This window comes from Scyliorhinus torazame, chromosome 10 (genome assembly GCF_047496885.1).
Source record: "Scyliorhinus torazame isolate Kashiwa2021f chromosome 10, sScyTor2.1, whole genome shotgun sequence".
NCBI classification, from domain to species: domain Eukaryota; kingdom Metazoa; phylum Chordata; class Chondrichthyes; order Carcharhiniformes; family Scyliorhinidae; genus Scyliorhinus; species Scyliorhinus torazame.
In genome coordinates, this window is record NC_092716.1 from 197417858 (window position 1) to 197437398 (window position 19541).

Here is a 19541-nt window from a genome sequence, read left to right on the forward strand (position 1 = left end):
ATGGGCACACATACACTATCTCACAACACATGTAAGAAAGGCTGGTTATATTGACTCCGTGTTTGTCCAAGTACCTGTTTAGCCTTGGTAAATGAACCCAAGGCAACCTGAGGAAACAGTTCTTATCTGCAGTGTGTGGTTATGATGTGGAACCCAGTGCCTGAAGAGGCAGTAGAAGCAGATCGAGTAGAAACTTTTGAAAGACAATTGTAATAACACTTGAAGGAGAAAGATTTGCAGGGCTACTGGGAAAGAGTAGTGGGCAAGGCGAGTCAATTAGATATCTCTAACACAGAACTAGCACAGGTATGTTGGGCTGACTGACCTGGCTCTCTCTGTGTCACTCTGAGACCCACTGCAGCTTGGGAACAGTAGGCCCGGTTCAGAAAAGCAATTTGTCATCATGTGAACTGTGATGACACCCAGCAACAATATCTGCAAACCCTGACAATTATGGAACGGCGTGGATTAGGAATGTAATCACAACTCAAATCATCACAGAACCCGTGTGTTTTAAATGTACATATTATATGTTTGGATAGTTACACACAGAAAAATGAATAGTTCTGTTAGCTTAGTTTCCTCAGACTGGAGAAAGTACACATTGTTATCTGTTATCCAAAAGGTCACTTTGATTCTTCAGCTGCAGGTATATTTCAATTTTAAAACGATTCAGTCTAGGAATGGGAGAGCTTCTCTGTGCTATCTCATGAACCTAAGATAGAAGATTCTGCAGTCTGAGGGCCATGGTGACAGCTCCGTGGAAGATCGTATACGGGGAGCCCAGTGGTGCAGTCGACGGTCAGAGTGTGGAATCAGCTGAGGAGACATTTTAAATTGGAAGGGATGTCGGTGTTGATGCCACTGTGTGGGAACCACAGGTTCAAGCTGGGGGAGATGGATGGGATATATGGAAAATGGAGGGAGGCAGGGTTGGAGAGGATTCGGTATTTGCACTCGGCAGGGAAGTTTGCAGGTCTGGATGTGTTGTGGGAGAGGTTTGAGTTACCGAGGGGTAGTGGGTGTAGATATATGCAGGTGCAGGACTTTGCACAAAAAGTGTGGAGGGCATTCCCCAGGTTGCCGGAGCACACATTATTGGAGCAACTGCTACTCCCGGAGGAGTTGGGGGAGGGTAAGATTGGAGATATGTAAGGGATTGAGGAAGCGGGAAGGGTGGGGGGTAAGTGGTGAAGATCAAGAATAGATGGGAGGAGGAGGTGGGGAGCAGAAATAGGCTAAGGACTGAGGTGGGAGGCGATGCATAGGGTGAATTCAACCTCCTCCTGCACGAGGGTGAGCTTGATTCAGTTCAAGGTGGTGTATAGGGTACGTCTGACTTGAGCAAGGATGAGTGGATTCTTCCAGGGGGTGGCCAATGGGAGCGAGAAGTGTGGGAGGTGGCCGACGAATCATGCACACATGTTCTGAGATTGTGAGAAGCTGGAGAGATACTGAGAGGGGGTGTTTGGGACGTTATCTAAGACAGTGGGCGTTGAGGTCAAGCTGGACCCAGTGGTGGCGATTGTTGGGATATTGGAAGTGCCGGAGCTTCTGGAGGGGAAGGGGGCCAATGTTGGCCTTGGCCTCTCTAATTCCCCGGCAAAGGATCCTGTTAAATTGGAGGCTGGATATACCGCCTTGGCTGGGGAACTTATACTACTTTCTCCTGTTGGAGAAGATTGAGTTTACATTGAAAGGGTCAGCGGAGGGCTTTGAGATGTGGTGGGGGTTGTTCTTGATGCTGTTTGAGGAATTGTTCGTCGCTGGGGTGGAGGGGGAGGGGATAAAGGGGAAAAACTATACAAACTGAGGGTTGTGATTGTGTGGAGTGCGTATTTCATATGTTTCTGTTTTTACACATGTTTGGAATAAAGTACATGTAAAAAAAAAGATAAGCTATTGAGAGGTCAAGCAGGGCCTCAACTTAAGGCCTTATCCGGCATAGTAGATCTCCCTCAGCATCAACCGAGCTTTTGTTGACGGGATGTGATCTGAACCTTGGCCTCAGAGTCAGAGGTGAATTTTCTACCCACTCAGACACAACTGGCACCAGTGTTGCCCCATTTACTTCAGCGTATACATGCACAGCTTCAGATGCCTACTTCACTCAGCAGTAAAAGAATGCCCAAACTCTGAACTTCTCCTGTCAGTAATGCTAGGAGCTGAGGCATAAAGACAACGTTGTGCCATTCGCTCTCATTTTCTCAGCAGTTTGACTTGAAATGAATAATTCCACAGTCAGGAGAGATTCGGAGGCGAGTGAGGGGGGGGGGGGGGGGGGGGTGGTAGAGATTGTGCAATCACAGAATGTGGGTGGAACCTTGGCCGATGACCTTTTCTCTCAGCTGATGTGGGCTGACGAGGCCTGAGTGCCCTTTTGTTTGGAAGGAACGCAAATTGAATGCCCAGTTACTCCTGTACATGTTGTTTACAGCGGGGATGGATTTGTGCTGAGCCCTGTGATTCTCTCACAGGTGCTTGTGTCGATGAAGCAGCTGTCCCCCTCAAAGTCCACTTGTACAAATGGTAACCAATGAGGAATATTATTGGACTTTGCGCTGGGAAGAAACCTGCCGAGGATCTCAGCTAAATTTTTAAGGCACAATTGTACAAGTTAATCTCAGGTCTGTTCATAATTTTCTTTTCTGGATTCATTTATGGGATGTGGCGTTGCTGGCTCGGCCAGCATTTATTGCCCATCCCTAAGTACCTTTGAGAAAGTGGTGGTCCACTGACCTCTATTAATGCCTGGAGTGGGAAGTGCAAGGGAAATAGGTTCTGGGATGATCTTTTTCACTTGTGTTTCATTTGGAAAGCTAATGTCTCAAGACTCATTTCCCCCTGCACCCTATAGTCACTCCATGTGGCAGTCTGCCTTTTCCTGACTCAGAAGAAGGGTGGCAGGGTGGGACAGTGGTTAGCACTGCTGCCTCATAGTGCCAGGGACCTGGGTTCGATTCTGGCTTTGGGGACTGTCTGTGCGGAGTCTGCACGTTCTCCCCATGTCTGCGTGGGTTTCCTCCGGGTGCTCCGGTTTCCACCCACAGTCGAAAGATGTGCAGGTCAGGTGGACGGGCCATGGTAAATTGGCCCTTAGTATTCATGGATGTATAGGTTGGATAGGGTGGGGGAATGGGCCTAGGTAGGGTGCTCTTTCAGAAGGTCTGTGCAGACGTGATAGGCTGAATGGCCTCCCCCAGCACTGTTGGGATTCTTAGGAAGAACAGTTAATTTGTTCGGTATAGGTTCCGTGCACTACAGCCAGAGATTTTCAAATAGGGAAACCCACTCAATTTAAAAATAATTCTCATGGCCGTCTTATTCCTGTACAGAAAGCTCTGCCCAATTAATTTTATCTATGAGCCAAAAATCCATTGAATGTTAAATAACATAATTAGACAGGGACGAATGCTCTTATCCTACCTGAAATGCACTGCATGAGGGGCAGATGGCCTCTCCCTGGGTCTCTTAAAACACAATGTTAGCACCTGCCTGTGACAGAAAGAAAGCAACACATTCCACAAATCAATTCAAAGGTGACAATTTTTAAGTATAAATGATCCAAATGCCATCTTTAATAATAAGCACATTTAGTTTCTTAAATTGCAACTCCGCCCTGCGCCTTGAACAGTCAACCCACTTATTTGAAAGGCCTGTGCTTCCCATTAAAATGGGAGCAAAAATAATTTTACACAATGGACTGATGGCTCTTTCAAAGAGACGCGGTGGGCCAGAGGTCTCCTCCTGTGTTGTAGGGTTCTGCAATTCTGAGTAGACCCTAAGCGCGTAATGATGAAAGATCCTTGGATGGTAAAGGTGCCAAGGAGCCAGCTGCCGTTGTGTTTGATAGTGGCATGATCAGGGCAAGAAGGAAAGCTGCCAGTGGTGTCAAAACAGCCCTCTCACCCCAATGACCTGTGGGGTGTTGTTACCCTCATTGGAACCATCAGAAATAATTAAATGGGTGTTTTGGGGATGCGACTACCTCACTTTGACTCGATAAAATGCTAATCAAAGTCAAAGGAATTAGCCCCATGGTTGATACATGAAAAATATATGCTTGTAAAAAATTGTCCATGGGGAGGCAGTGGGGTAGTGGTATTGTCACTGGACTAGTTATCCAGAGATCCAGGGCAAGATCTGGGGACTGGGCATCGAATCTATTTAAAACAAAATCTGGAATTAAGAGTCTAATGATGACCATCGACTATTGTCGATTGTTGTAAAAACCCAGCTGGGTTCACTAATGGCCTCTCGGGAAATAAATCTGTCATTCGTACCAGGCCTGGCCTACATCTGATGAAAGAATATTACGGTCCACCCAATTCACCTTCTACTATCTGGATAGTTGCATATGCAACATTAATGCCGTTGTTTTCTAAACATGGTGATCAATCTCTTATCAATCAGGCTACACCAGACCCAGACACGAGGTGAGGAAAACCCCCAGTGGTGGAGATCTTTGGGAACAAGAGGTCGAAGATGACCTGTTCCATGAAGAAAGTGACACTCACCATGTTACTAGTAGATTGGGTCCCGAAATGTTATTACTGACAGAAAATTATCTAATTTGAATTAATCAATACTAATTGCCTCCACTGACTCCCGATCAAGTCTGCCCCAGAGATTGGCCGCACATGTGAACATTTAGCTGCGTTTTACCAGTTGGCCTGATCCCAACGTTGGCCCCAATTCTGGGTCAGGATGTGGCTGCGTGCAAGCAGCATCCAATCAAGGATAGAGAGTGAACTAGAGGGAAGCTGGGGGCCCAATGGGAGGCCTGCAGCAATGCTCAGTTGGCACCCTTACCTTATGAAGTAGGTGCTGCCGAGGCAGGTAAGATAGCAAGAGGGAGCATCAACATGGTGGTGTTCTCTGCGGATGGTAAAAGGATCAAAATTTCTCATGTATACAGCTGTTGTCCATTGTTGTGAAAGGGGAGCCCACTACCAAATGGCCTGTGGCTGAGGCTGTAGCCAATACATCCAATGGGTCTGTGCTGGGGTGATGGAGAGGGGGCGTCAATTGCCACATTTTCGACCACCGAGAGGAATTTTCTGGTTCAGTTCAAGGCTCCAGCCTCAGTGGATGCTAAGTCCCTGTTGGGAAGAATCTGGTGGCAGTGCCATCTCTGCCCCAGTGTGCCAAATAACCTGCCATTGCTGGGCAGATAACCTCTGCTATGCTCACCTCGCCCCCAGAAAGATCGCTCATAGGCAGGAGCACATTTGGGAGCCAACCCTACACATTCCTTTCTGCTTTTACTCACAGTCTCGCTCCCGACCCCACCACCATAGGACAGGGAAATTTCAGCCCATGGAGACAGGAGTAGGCCATTCAGCCCCTCAAGCCTGCTCCACAATTCAGTTAACTTAGGGTTGATCTGGATCAGTAACAGAAGTATTGGGTGCAATCTAATTGAAAGGTTTCTAAGTGTCATTTGTGGTGAGTTTTACCTGAGTTTCTGGCCAGCTCCGTCAGTGAGTTCCCCACCACTATTTAATCACACTTAGTTACTTTTTTGGGCACTGGGGAGTTTCTCACCGGTTTAGCCCACACTTCCAATTATTTTCACCACTGGGGAGATGAACTCACTGGCCATTTTGAAAGGGTGCCCCAATCTCTAAGTGAGCTTGTGGGTTCCCCACTTCCACCACTCATGGCAATGTCATCCCCACACATATGGGCAGTAACCCACATCCCTCCAAGTGAAGACACCCTGCCATGGGGGTTGCTGACTGCACTCCACCCCCCCTCCCCTCCCCCGATCGCGCCACCTCACGGGTCTTCGGTAGATCCTGTGAGGCGTAGTGGCTGCCAGGAAGCCTGCAGGAGGCCTCACCGTCCCGGTCGGGCACAACGTGGCTGGCAGATCGCGCCCGTTGTTTCAGCAGATTATTTTTCAATTTATTCCCTTCAAATGTAGATCATATCCTCTGAGTCTAATGTTCCAAGCATGATGAAACAGATTGTCATTGCCGACATTGCCAAGTCCCTTCAGAACCCTAAAGACAGCAAGAATATCACCTCTCGACTTTCCCTGAAAGACTCTCAGTATTTAGGTTTACCTAACAGTAGAGCTGCATTTGATTTGGTTGAGAATCTCATACATGGAGGGTTGACAACCATCCAGGATTGGCCTGGAGTCTCCAGGAATTGAAGATTAGTCGCCAGGTAACTGCTGTGTGCAACCCTCAAGAAAAATGATCCGGACATTAAAACAGATGGGTTTTTTTTTTGTCAATTTTTAGTACATTTCTCTTTACCAGGTATAAATATAAGAAGTATTTTGGTAGCACAGAGCGTGAGTATTGCTGAACAAAGAGACATGTCGAAGCTTTTCATCGTGCACTCATATCAGGACACTGCACAACAATTTATACTACATGAGAAGAGAGTGTTGATTGGTTGGCAAGTGAACTTTAACTGGTGGAGGTGTTGCCACGGAGAATGCGCCAATTAACTGCCAAGCATTTTTTGAAATTTAAACCAGGCAGCTTGACCCTGATTGGTCAAGGCATTGCCCCCAGGAATGAGTCAGCAAATGGTTGTCACTTATTTTATTTTGCTGGAACAGGCGTAATGTGTGTACATGTTCTTTCTGTCTGCAAAGACCAAGACCCTGTGCATTAATATATGTAGCTTCCAGTACACACAAATACACAGCATTGCAAGCCAAACTGACAATTTTAAATTGGTTGTCAGCATAATTCTTAGCAGATACAAGATTATTCAGCAAATGTTGACCGACACTGAAATTCATATACCATATTACTTATTGTGCGAGAAACAAAACTTCTTTTTGGCTTGACTGCAGAATCCTTTTAATGGCGAATACCATTGTGTTGCTACTGTAGAGTAGCAGTGTGGACCTACTAGCAGGTGAAGGAATTGGTGAAGCTAACTGTTTCACGGTTCTACCATAAGTCATTTTGCTATTCAATTGGCATAGGAAGGCTGTACATCACAAAGATGGATGTATGAGCCAACTCATGGCTGGAGCATGGGGGAAAGTAATGCGATGAAACCTCCAGGAATACATTCAATCACAGTTGGGAACCCTATTCACACGGTAACTCTTAAAACAGTGAACAACTTGCATTATAATGATAAGAAACATGGACGTTCGCAAAGTCTCAAGGGAAATATGGACAATGTAAGATTCAGGCAGGCATAGAGCCTGCATGTATATTCATGAGCAGAGAATCCAGAAAGCATCAAAACCCCCAACCGATTCGCATTTTAATGGCCCACCTCTGTAAGACAAAGGACTGATACTCAGGTAACCGATACAATTCCAGACACATCGGCGCCACTCCCTTAACTCAGGAAGCATAAACAGCAAGGTCAATGACCGCTTAGGGCATGCCCAGCTATCAAGGCACCCGCCCCTTTATTGGCTCAGATCAAAGGCAGTGGTCGAGAACTGCCCAATTAATTTGGTCCAAACCTAAGGACCGCCCAAAAGAGCGCAAAACTCCCCAAGGATAAAGAGAGAGACCGCCATGTGTTCGACCTCTTTTGGACCTGGCGCTCCGGCAACGTCCATCTCCAACTGCAGCACCACGACCAGAAGCAAGTCCAAGTTCAACGCCCACTACCAGACGGATGAGCCCAGCTGAACAGCAGTTACTTCTCCAGACCCAGTAGATCCAGATTCGAACAAAGGCCACTGTTCCTCTGACCTAAGCCGGGAGCCTGAATTTAAGTACAGGTTGTCATAGTTGTTAGGTGTCGTTTAGCTCATAGTATTTATGTTGCATGGAAAAGTTAATCTTGTGTGTAAATAAAGTATTATTGAACTTGAACTAACTAACTGGTTGTTGGGTCTTTGATCGATTTGCGGTTGAACCTTGTGGTGGTATCATTTGATACCTAACGACTCTGAAAGCAATATCATATCGATATCTAGATAAAAGAAGGGCAACCTTATTGACTGCCATATTTATAGCGAATAAATATAGCAACAGTTATTGGCGACCTCTGACGGGATTCGACCCAGAAGTGATTTTGTCACTCCGAGAGAACCCACAAAACATTTGAATTAGAAACCCAATTGGATAACCGAAAGAAACCACAAGCGTAAGACCAGTATCGATCAAACCTCCAAGATTCGGAAGTGTGTAGTAATTTGCATGCGTACTGACAGGGATATAAGGTAAACTCGTTAGATTTTGTTGCGTGAAGCTTTCGGGAGTTGTGTGAACCGGAAAATAGCTTAAGCCGTACCCGCTGTTTGCATCACCGCTTTATTCCCCCTGACCCAAATTCACGGTAGAGATACAGAGACATAATCGTAGAAATGGCAATGAAGGCAATGGAACGCCTTATGTACCCACAGGAACCCGAGGTCACAGCGACCAATAGAGCAGAGCAGTGTCCCATATGGGAAGAGGAAATTAGGAAGTACCTAAAGGGGAAAGGATGGCCCTTATGGTCTGGTTTTGTGCAAATGAAGAGACAGGTCCTGGTAGTATAGGACAAACTTGGTGGGATAACCTGACCGAGATCCATAAAAAGAGTTTAGGTAGAGTTCGTAAGCCGATGGCAATCGTGTCCTGTTTGGCACAATTGCGAGGCACAGAGGAGGCCATGAGGACGCTCCGCAGACAGCTTGAAGAGAAAGAGAAGAGCATTGAGGGAAACGTTAGTGAATGCGAAAAAGTAAATGAGCAACTCCGAGAGCAGCTAGCAGCGAAGGACATGGAGATGGCTGATGTCAAACGGGCACACCAATCTTGTCTTGCTCACCTAAGCAGCTTTCAGACCCAATATGATAAGGCCTACCAAGACACGCAACGTGCAGTTTTGGGAAGGGAATAAACAGTACACCAAGTAGAACAATTGAAAAAGCAATGCGAGGACTTAAAGGCAGACCTACGAGCACTCCACACTTCCACCACGGTAGGGCAGAGTTCAATAGACCATGCCAAATGCAGGCAGCAAATTACAAGATTGCAATCACTGCTATCAGTTCAGAAAGGTTTCAGAGATACCTTTGGACCAAATTTAGACCAGGAAAATGGCCCCGATTGGCAGGAATTTAGTGAAACTGCCCATCGATACGAAAACGGAACAGAGATTCAGAATAGAGCCTCCCAGGCCCCGAAAAGGAAAGCACCCGCACCACCGACTGCACAGGCAGCACCCAATCCTATGAATCCAGTCACCAAGCAGTGCAGAGTACCGACAGAAGACCAACCCGATTTTGTGTACACCACCCCACTAACCATCACCCAGTTAAGGGATGCCCGTGATAAAATAGAAACCTTTCACCCCACATCAGACCCACACCATTTCTTTGAATGAGTTAGACAACAGACAGTCATGTACAGTCTGGACGAACAGGAGCAAGTGAAACTCATGGTAATGAGCCTTGATCCATCTGTTAGTTCAGCCCTTCCCAAACCACAAAATGTGGGAGGAGGTAGCCTCAAGGATATGAAGACAGCTATCCTAGGTGCAATTGGCAGTAATAGAGGAGATCCCGTAGAAGGACTCAACCGATGTAGGCAGAAGAAAGGAAAGCATTCAACAGCATTTGCTGGACGCCTCTGGATACATTTCACAGCAGTATTTGGAGATTTAGCCCGCAGCCATTTAACTGCAGACAATACGGCCAAATGGACCCGTATTTTAGTCTCCCACGCCACAGATGCAGGACAAAAAGCATGTGCCAATTACGACCCCTCAGACCTGCACACAATGAAGTGTGGGTTCTGAAGAGACTCTCTATAGCTTGGGAACAATCCCTACATAAAAGGGCAGAGCAGGAGAAGGTAGAAGCAAACATGAATCCAGTAAGGACACATCAAGACCCCGCATGGGTAAATTAAGGTAGAAATAACACGCAGCACCCTAAAACGCAGGGATGCTACAATTGTGGACAGAAGGGACATTATGCCCGAGAGTGCAATGTCCCACCGAACCCGCAACGGAATCAGCATGCAAATGCCCCACATAGGGACAATGCCAGACCTATCCACAGCGTTAGCGCCCGTTCAGATAATTTGGCCATAAATGGCACCGCTTGACGGCGTTCGGTCTCCCCAACCTGGGTCTGTGACACACTTTGGGACAAGTCCGGAAGACCGGTAGTCACAGGTACAGTCCGGGGACACCCCGTAGAGTTCCTTTGGGACACAGGAGTGTCCCGAACCACGTTAAACTCCTCCATGATGTATCAGCGAGATATATGGCCCACTACAGACACTGTCACTCTTAGTGGATATACAGGACACCTCCAGCGGGGACACATTACGGCCCCTGTGGATATTTAGATTGGTAACATTAAAACCAAGCACTCAGTCGTTTTGGTAGATTTACCCCAGACAGCAGAGCACATCTTGGGGACAGATTTCATGAACTCACACTACCTTTCTTTCGACCCCGTAAATAAGTGTGTGTGGAAAATGGCTAGAGCAGCACGAGCCCCCACCACACTCACAGTAGGAGACTACGAACACAGGATTAGCTCAGTGGGAGATTACTGGTTTGATCCACAAACCGTTACCACGGACAAAACAGTTAGGGAAGTTGTGAAGAAACACAAAGCATCTTTTGACCAGCACAAGCACGATTGCGGTAAAATTCCAGGAATGGTCACCATTACAGGTCCCGATCCCAAGCCCCAGAAACAATACGGTTTTCCACAGCAAGCCGAGGGAGAAATAGCTAAGGTAACTCAAAGTTTATTGGATCAAGGTGTAATTCGGCCTGTAGCCTCAACGAACAATGCCCCGATTTGGCCCGTAAGAAAACCAGATGGTTCATGGAGACTGACCATTGATTATAGAGAATTAAACAAAGTAACTCCGTTAGCAGCCCCCACAGTTGCCACGAGTCCCGAGACCATGTTAAACCAGGGACTACAGTCAAAATTTTTCACAGTTCTGGACATTAGCAATGGCTTTTGGTCCATTCCATTGCATAAAACATGCCAGTATAAATTTGCGTTCACCTTCCAGGAACAGCAGTACACGTGGACGTGCCTTCCACAAGGCTTCCACAACTCCCCCTCCATTTTTCACAGACAATTGGCGAATGGATTATTGAAATTTTCCCGACCCGAATGCTTCATTTAGTATGTGGACGATTTGCTCCTACAGACCGACATCAAGGAAGAGCACATTTCGCTTCTTTCCGAACTATTAGGTCTCCTAGAGGAAATTGGATGTAAAATCATCCCCAAAAAGCCCAAATTCTCCAAGAAAAGGTCACTTATTTAGGAACAGTTATAATGCATGGTAAGCGTGAGATAGAGCAAAAACGTATTGATAAAATTGTTAAATTGCCCTTGCCCCATAATGTTGCAGCACTCCGGTCATTTTTAGGACTGGTTGGTTACTGCAGGAACCATATAGACGGTTTCGCCACAAAAGCAGCCTCACTTTCCGAGCTCCTTAAGGAACAGGCCCCATGGAAATGGCTTCCACAGCACACGGATGCCGTATATGCATTGAAACGCGCCCAAAGTACAGCTCCCGTTTTGCAGGCACCAGACCCACACTCCCCAAACGCAATAGAGGTAGCGACCACCGACCAAACCCTTTCGGACGTTCTTCTCCAGGAAAGGCATAATCGTTTAGGACCCGTAGCCTATGCCTCACGAGTTTCAGATCCGGTAGATCAAGGACTTTCAGCCTGCGAAAGGCACTTGCTCGCAGTTTTTTGGGCTGTTCAGCACTTCGCGTACAAAACAGGACTCAACCCTGTAACCATTTTGATCGAGCACACCCCAACACAGCTACTGTTAGACGGTAGGCTAAAAGACGGTACAGTAAGCCAAATTAGAGCAGCGCGCTGGACCCTACTCCTACAAGGATGCGACATCACAGTGAAGAGGACAAAGACGCACACGTTTCTGGCTGATAATTTACAATATGCAGGAACCCCACATGAGTATGAAATCATTGCAGCCAAGCACAAAACAGAACCCTTTATTCCCAAATCATTACCGACAAAAACAGGCATCAGACCACAGAGAACCCAACCCACAGATCGAGCTCTAAAAATTTATGTAGATGGCTCCTCCACCATGGATAATGGAAAAAGGATCACAGGGTGTGGCATATATGTAGAGGACACGCAGGGATGTGCATTAGAGGAGATATCGTTAAAATTGCCAGGACATTTAGGTTCGCAGGCAGCCGAGTTAGCAGCCATTGCTTACATTGTGCAGCACCCAGATTCGTTCCCGACCCCAGCAGACATATGTTCGGACAGTTTATATGTTTGCAACAGCATGACAGAATTCCTGCCCCTGTGGGAATCTAGAGGATTTATATCCGCCGACGGTAAACCCCTACCCTCAGCGCCATTACTAAAGCACATTCTCAAAGAAGCTAAAGATCGCAAATATGGAATCATAAAGGTTAGAAGCCATCATCGTTCCTCCCCACCCGGTAACGTAAAAGCAGATGCCCTAGCAAAAGCAGGCTCACGACGTGGTCACTTTTGGAAACTCCCCGAGAGTGCCCCAGTACACGCTGTCCATGTCTCACAGACTAATATTCAAGATTTGGCACAGGCTCAAAAGGAAGACGATAAGCTGAAGGAAATTTTAAAAGGAGACTTCCCAGCTCCCTATGATAGGTTCAAAGACACTTTAACGGTACACGATGGAATCATATTAAAGAATGGTATTTATGTGGTCCCCACCCAGGACAGGAACCAGATTATTTGTCAATTCCATGACGGACACGGATACCAAGGGATAGAATCCACCCTTGCCCACCTCAGACCTCTCTGCTGGTGGCCCAATTTGAATACTGATGTAACCCACTACATTGAAAATTGTTTAATTTGTGCCCAGAACAACCCAGACAGATACGCAAAGAAAGATCAGCTAAGACACACCAGCTCGGTTAATGGCCCATGGACGAACTTGCAATTAGATTACATTGGTCCCCTCCCACCCCTGCAAAAATGGATTTAAATATGTGTTGGTCGTGATCGACACCTTCACAAAATGGGTGGAAGCATTTCCTTCCAGGACAAACACGGCTAAAGCGACAGCAAAAAGTCTAACACAGCAAATATTTACGAGATGGGGACTTCCCCGTAGTATTGAGTGGGACCAAGGTTGGCACTTCACAGGAAGAGTAATGAAAAACGTCCTAACAATTTTCGGAATTAAACAGAAGTTTCACATTGCCAATCACCCACAATCCAGCGACATTGTGGAACGCATGAACCAAACCCTAAAGACAACACTTAGGAAGATGGTGCAACAACACAATATGACATGGGACACAGTTCTCCCATTTGCACTGATGTTTATTAGAAACACGGTATTGAGTTCAACAGGCTATACCCCCCACACCCTCATGACCGGACGACCCATGAAGGGCACCGAGTATTTATTTGGACTTGATTTGGCCAGCCCCACAGTCACTGCCCTTACCCACGAAAAAGAGGTCCAACAAATAATGGAAAATATTAAAGCAGCACAGCTCGCTGCAGCTGTTCGACTAGGCGTCAGGAAAAAGAAGAGTAAGGTCTGCTTTGATAAAACAGTACACCCGGTAGAGTATACAGTCGGACAGCAAGTCATGGTCTCCCTGTACAATCCGAGTTCATTCCTCTCCCCCAAATTTGCAGGACCCTACTCAATTTCTGACAAAGTAAGCCCCTCAGTTTATAAGATTACGTATCCAAATGGAAAGTCAGGATGGTTTCATATAAACCAACTTAAGGTTTATGGAACTCAGTGCAGCCACTCACACCACATCTCACTGGCAATAGCCGACAACGACGACCCACTCACTGGCAACCTAATCCAACCCTCCCCCAGCCAGGACAGCACATCCACAGACACAACTTTGACTCCGCCCCCAGAGATGAGTTTCCGCCTCACACTTGATTCGGCCACTAGTGATAGCGATAGCGACAGTGAAAGCACAACGGACGTACTTGAAATCCCCGACCAATGGCAAAACAGACCAGGCTCCAGTCACGACAGCCCCAGTGACAGCGACCACGATATGTTTGACCCCTCAGAGATCATTTATTTGCCACTACCAGAACCTGACCCACTGCCCGACGATAGCGATTCCCCCCCTTGCCGCTACCGCCCTACAGGATAAGAAACCATGGCAGCGCGATAACTCTTATCGACTGATCAGAAACGACGAAATGGATCCCACATCGGCCCACGCCGCCATGGCACAGAAACTCCAGTCATGAGTTTGGCAACCGGGAGATGGTGATGACTCAGATCATGCTACCCCTTTACGAACCTTTTCGGAATGGAACCCTGAGGTGTCCAGATGATGAGAGAAAGGAACCGATTGAGATTTACGGTGTCCTATTCCCTGATGGAGCCTGCCCGCTTTCTTTCATCAGTTTTTTTTTAATGTTGAATGTTTGTCTCTTGTACGACTTTGTGTGTCGATCTCATGCCAAATTTCTTGATGCAGTCATACCTACTCTTTTGACGCCACATGGTAGTTAAAGGAACAAGTTTGTCGAAAGTCCATAGATATTCAAATTCTTTCCGTTCTTGTAAGGTCGCCCAGGCAGTGGAGTAACGGCACTAATCCCCACCCTGCCTGAGGACCCCCTATGTATTTGGTCAGCCAAGCTCGGGTAGTGGAGCAACGGCACTGATCACCGCCCTACCTGGGGATTCCACCCATTCTTGCCCTGCCGCGGCTCATACGCAACCCATTCAGAAAGTTCTTTTTGAAACTCTTTTACTGTTCTTTTAAAGTGTGGTTTAAAGAATGCACGTTGCTACAGTTTTTGTTTGCTTTCCGGAAACCCTTCGATCGCTAACCCCCAACTGCTATTTACATGTCCAAACATTTGGTTGAAACAAATTTGGAAATATGGACAATGTAAGATTCAGGCATGCACAGAGCCTGTATGTATATTCATGAGCAGAGAATCCAGGCAGCATCGAAACCCCCAACCGATTCGCATTTTAATGGCCCATCTCCGTAAGACAAAGGACTGATACTCAGGTAACCGATACAAGTCCAGACACATCGGCGCCACTCCCTTTACTCAGGAAGCATAAACAGCAAGGTCAATGACCGCTTAGGACACGCCCAGCCATCAAGGCACCCGCCCCTTTATTGGCTCAGATCGAAGGCAGTGATCGAGAACTGCCCAATTAATTGGGTCCAAACCTAAGGACCGCCCAAAAGAGCGCAAAACTCCCCAAGGATAAAGAGAGACACTGCCATGTGTTCGATTCTCTTTTGGACCTGGTGCTCCGGCAACGTCCACCTCCAAGTGCAGCACCACGACCAGAAGCAAGTCCAAGTTCAATGCCCACTACCAGACGGATGAGCCCAGCTGAACAGCAGTTACTTCTCCAGACCCAGTAGATCCAGATTCGAACAAAGGCCACTGTTCCTCTGACCTAAGCCGGGAGCCTGAATTTAAGTACAGGTTGTCATAGTTGTTAGGTGTAGTTTAGCTCATAGTATTTATGTTGCATGTATAAGTTAATCTTGTGTGTAAATAAAGTATTATTGAACTTGAACTAACTAACTGGTTGTTGGGTCTTTGATCGATATCCGGTTTAACCTTGTGGTGGTATCATTTGATACCTGGCGACTCTGAAAGCAATATCATATTGATATCTAGATAAAAGAAGGGCAACCTTATTGACTGCCATATTTATAGCGAGTAAATATAGCAACAGTTATTGGCGACCTCTGACGGGATTCGACCCAGAAGTGATTTTGTCACTCTGAGAGAACCCACAAAACATTTGAATTAGAAACCCAATTGGAAAACCGAAAGAAACAACAAGCGTAAGACCAGTATCGATCAAACCTCCAAGATTCAGAAGTGTGTAGTAAATTGCATGCGTACTGACAGGGATATAAGGTAAACTTGTTAGATTTTGTGGTGGTATCGTTTGATACCTGCCGACTCTGAAAGCAATATAATATCGATATCTAGATAAAAGAAGGGCAACCTTATTGACTGCCATATTTATGGCGAGTAAATATAGCAACAAAACCATAATCGATCTCCCTGTGCGGCTCGTGGAATACGAGTTCCCCTAGTAGTGGTCAGAGACCCACACAGCTGGGACTTATAATACCGAGCATAAAAACCGGCCTGAGCAGGGATTGCCAGATTTATTATTAGTAAAAATGAATCTTTATCCTTCCTTCTGCTGTCTTCCTTATTCATTAAACTATCCTTCTTCCTTTCTCCCTCATGTATTTATCGGGTTTCTCTGTAAATGCAGCAGCTACACCCTATGTGAGCAAGTTCCACATTCTAACCACTCTGGATGAAGATGATTCTACTGAATCCCCTGTTGAATTTATTCATGACTATCGTTTTTATATGGCCTTTGTTTTAATTCCACCTATGTGTGGAATATTGTTTCTATGCCTGCCCAATCAAAGCCCTCTATTATTTTAAAGACTTCTATTAAGTCACCCCACAGCCTTTTCTTTTTAAAAGGTATACAGGCAGTCCTCAGACTTACAACACAATTGGTTCGTCAAAACATCGTCTTAAGTGGAAACAACATAAGTCAGGGTCGATTTTCCCATAAGAATAATATTATGAAGGGGATTGGTTCCTGAACAAAGGCCTGACCCAAAGTTCTATAATCAAATATAAAACGTATTCTAAAATGTAAATTTTAAGAAAAAGTTTGAGAGTTGAGACCCCTTTGAAACTGAATAGCTAGGACAACACTAGAATACTTCTACATAAATTAGTTGATTCAGGATTGAGATTAATCATTGAAAGTATACCCAGTAATCATTATTAACCAGTAAACCTGTATTTCTAGGGCATAGCAGTAATAAGCATTTAAAGTCTTGCTACAAGCAGTTGTCACAATGCATGATGGGATTTAAGCTAGCTAACTTGCCCATGTTTTTGAAACAAACGGGATTGTGTGGTCAGCAAATAACACAGTCAACTCAGTAAACAGTTCTTATCGGTGCCCCCAATATCCTGTCTCAAACAATCCATGGAGTGAAGAGGAAACCAACATTGGCATCCTGCCCCTGGATGAACATTGAGGTGGACAGGAACTGATTGCGATACGTAGGATGGAAATGTCAGAAAAACAACTTTAGAATGGACACAAGATCCTGGTAAACAACAGGTGACAGGATGGGGTTAAATCATGAACTGGTCACAAGTCATCATTTCGCTTAAAGTAAATTTTACTGGATAATATAATAGTGACAGCTCCAAGGATTGGATGAAGTCCAACTAGGATGGGCTATTGGAAAATCCTATAATTGGTGTGTTTTTATCAGTGTTAGCCAGATTGATCTTGGCAGATCTTTCTCTCATGTACATGAACCAAGCTTGACATAATAAAGCCGTCTTAACCAGGTTGATGTGTGTCTGCAGAGCTGCGTATTAAGCTGAGCCGTAACTAAGAGAGAGGTACCCCACGTAAAATCTGGCTCAAATACTCAGGCCTCTGAAGTTCTCCTTCAAAGACAAAGACTCACCAAGTAAAAATGTCTTGGAACAGCAACTGAGCAGTTTGCATCAGGCAGATGGGCGGCACAGAACATTGATGCACACGTATGAATATTTGAACTTGTTCACTGACGTGAGTCAGAAAGTCAAAACCGGCATTGTAAATACAAAAACAGGGGGCGGGATTCTGTGATCCTGAGGCTACATTTGATGCCCCCCCCCCCCACCAGGCCGCCCCCGGATGGATCCACGCCGAGGTCCCGCACTGTGCTTTTGGCAATTCGATAACATCAAGCCGTATATAGGCAAAAGGGCCATCTGGCAAGGGAGTGGTTCCTGGAGGGCATTTAATGCCTTTACCCTTATTTTGTTTCATGCAAATAACGCATCGATCCAGCTGCGTTTGCGCTGTTGTATTCAAATCTGGATGCCACCAAGTTTTCAGGAGTAGCTGTACCATTCCCTCCTTGCCAAGATGGGTACAAGAATGCAAATAATCAATAAGTACCGGCAATAAAGAATTCGGAATACAAACTTGACCCATGGGAGTAAGCCAGAGGTCTCGTGTCAAGGAGTGTGAACACCCCATTGACTTCCATAGTGTGCACTCGGAATCAGAGGCGTCCCTCTGTAAATTTTGAACTTCAGTTATCTCTGGCATGCCCTTCGTTCCTAATGCAGGTACCTGGTTCAGAGCCTGATTAGCCCCACTGGGAACAATCAGAGAGACTGATATAGCCGCAGCCGAATCAGCACGGGCATTTCCTAATTGAACAGGAGTGTCCCCCTTTGTGTGCGCAGCACATTTAATAATTGCCAATTGATGGGGAAGCTGAATAGCATCGAGGAGATTTTTAACCCAAAGAGCATTTTGAATGGGAGCTTCCAGGTGAGAAAGCCTCGCTGTTGCCAGAGGCGTCCGAAATCGTGAGTCACGCCAAAGGCATACCTAGAATCAGTGTAAACATTAGTACTTTTATCTGTGGCCAAAATACATGCTCGAGTCAGGGCAAATAGCTCGGCTTTTTGTGCGGAGACAGGGGTCTCGAAGGCTGCTGCTTCTTGCACGTCAGTGTCGGTTACCACAGAGTATCCCGACTGTGGGATGCCAGTGAGAGAAATGGAGGAACTGCCATCAACATAAAAAATTAGATCTGGATTATCAATAGGCCGGTCCGTTAAATCCGGGCAAGGCGCGGTAAGGAAGTGATTCCGAAGCATACAATCGTGTGGTGGGTCCGCAAGATTATCGGGGGGCTGTTCGAGGAACACAGCAGGATTTAAGGTAGAACAGTAATGAAAAGAGAGGTAGGGGTGTTGCAATAGTGAAACCTCATAGCGGCTCAAGCGTGCTTGTGTCAGATGCTGGGTTTGCTGAGACGTTAGGAGAGCCACAATAGAGTGTGAGGTATGCACTTGTACTGGCTGGTGAAGGGTCAGATTAGAGGCTGCCTGTGCTAACAAATGGACAGCCGTAAGAATTTGGGTGCAGGGAGGTAGACCGCAAGCTACAGGATTCAATTTTGTAGAATGATAGGCGACCGGGCGATGGCGGTCACCGTGTTCTTGTGTTAGAACACCAATGGCACATTCATCAAGAACATTAACGTACAACGGAAAGGGTCGGTCATACATAGGTCGTCCTAGCGCTGGGGCGGTAGCCAGGGCGTTTTTGAGAGTAACAAAAGATTGTTTTGCTGAATCAGGAAGTTCAAACTTAAGAGGAGCATTTTGAGAGGAGTACGGAGTTAAATCTTTAGTATGGACAGTAACATTCGGAATCCATTGTCTGCAAAAGTTCACCAATCCTAAAAAGGCTCGCACCTGCTTGGGCGATGTAGGAAATGGGGTCTGCAGTATAGGAGTAATGTGTTCCTGAGTAAGGGAGCGATCCGTAGCACTTATTAGGACACCCAAAAATTTGACCTGCCGTTGGCCTTTATGAACTTTAGTGGGTGGGATCACATATCCCCATGAATGGAGACGGATGAGCAGGTAAACGGTGTCACGCTGGTTAGCGTTGAAGTTAGGGCTGGCAAGGAGTAAGTCATCAACATATTGGATGATGGTGGAGCCACCAGGAATTGATAATGTCGCTAACTGGGAGTGCAATGCTT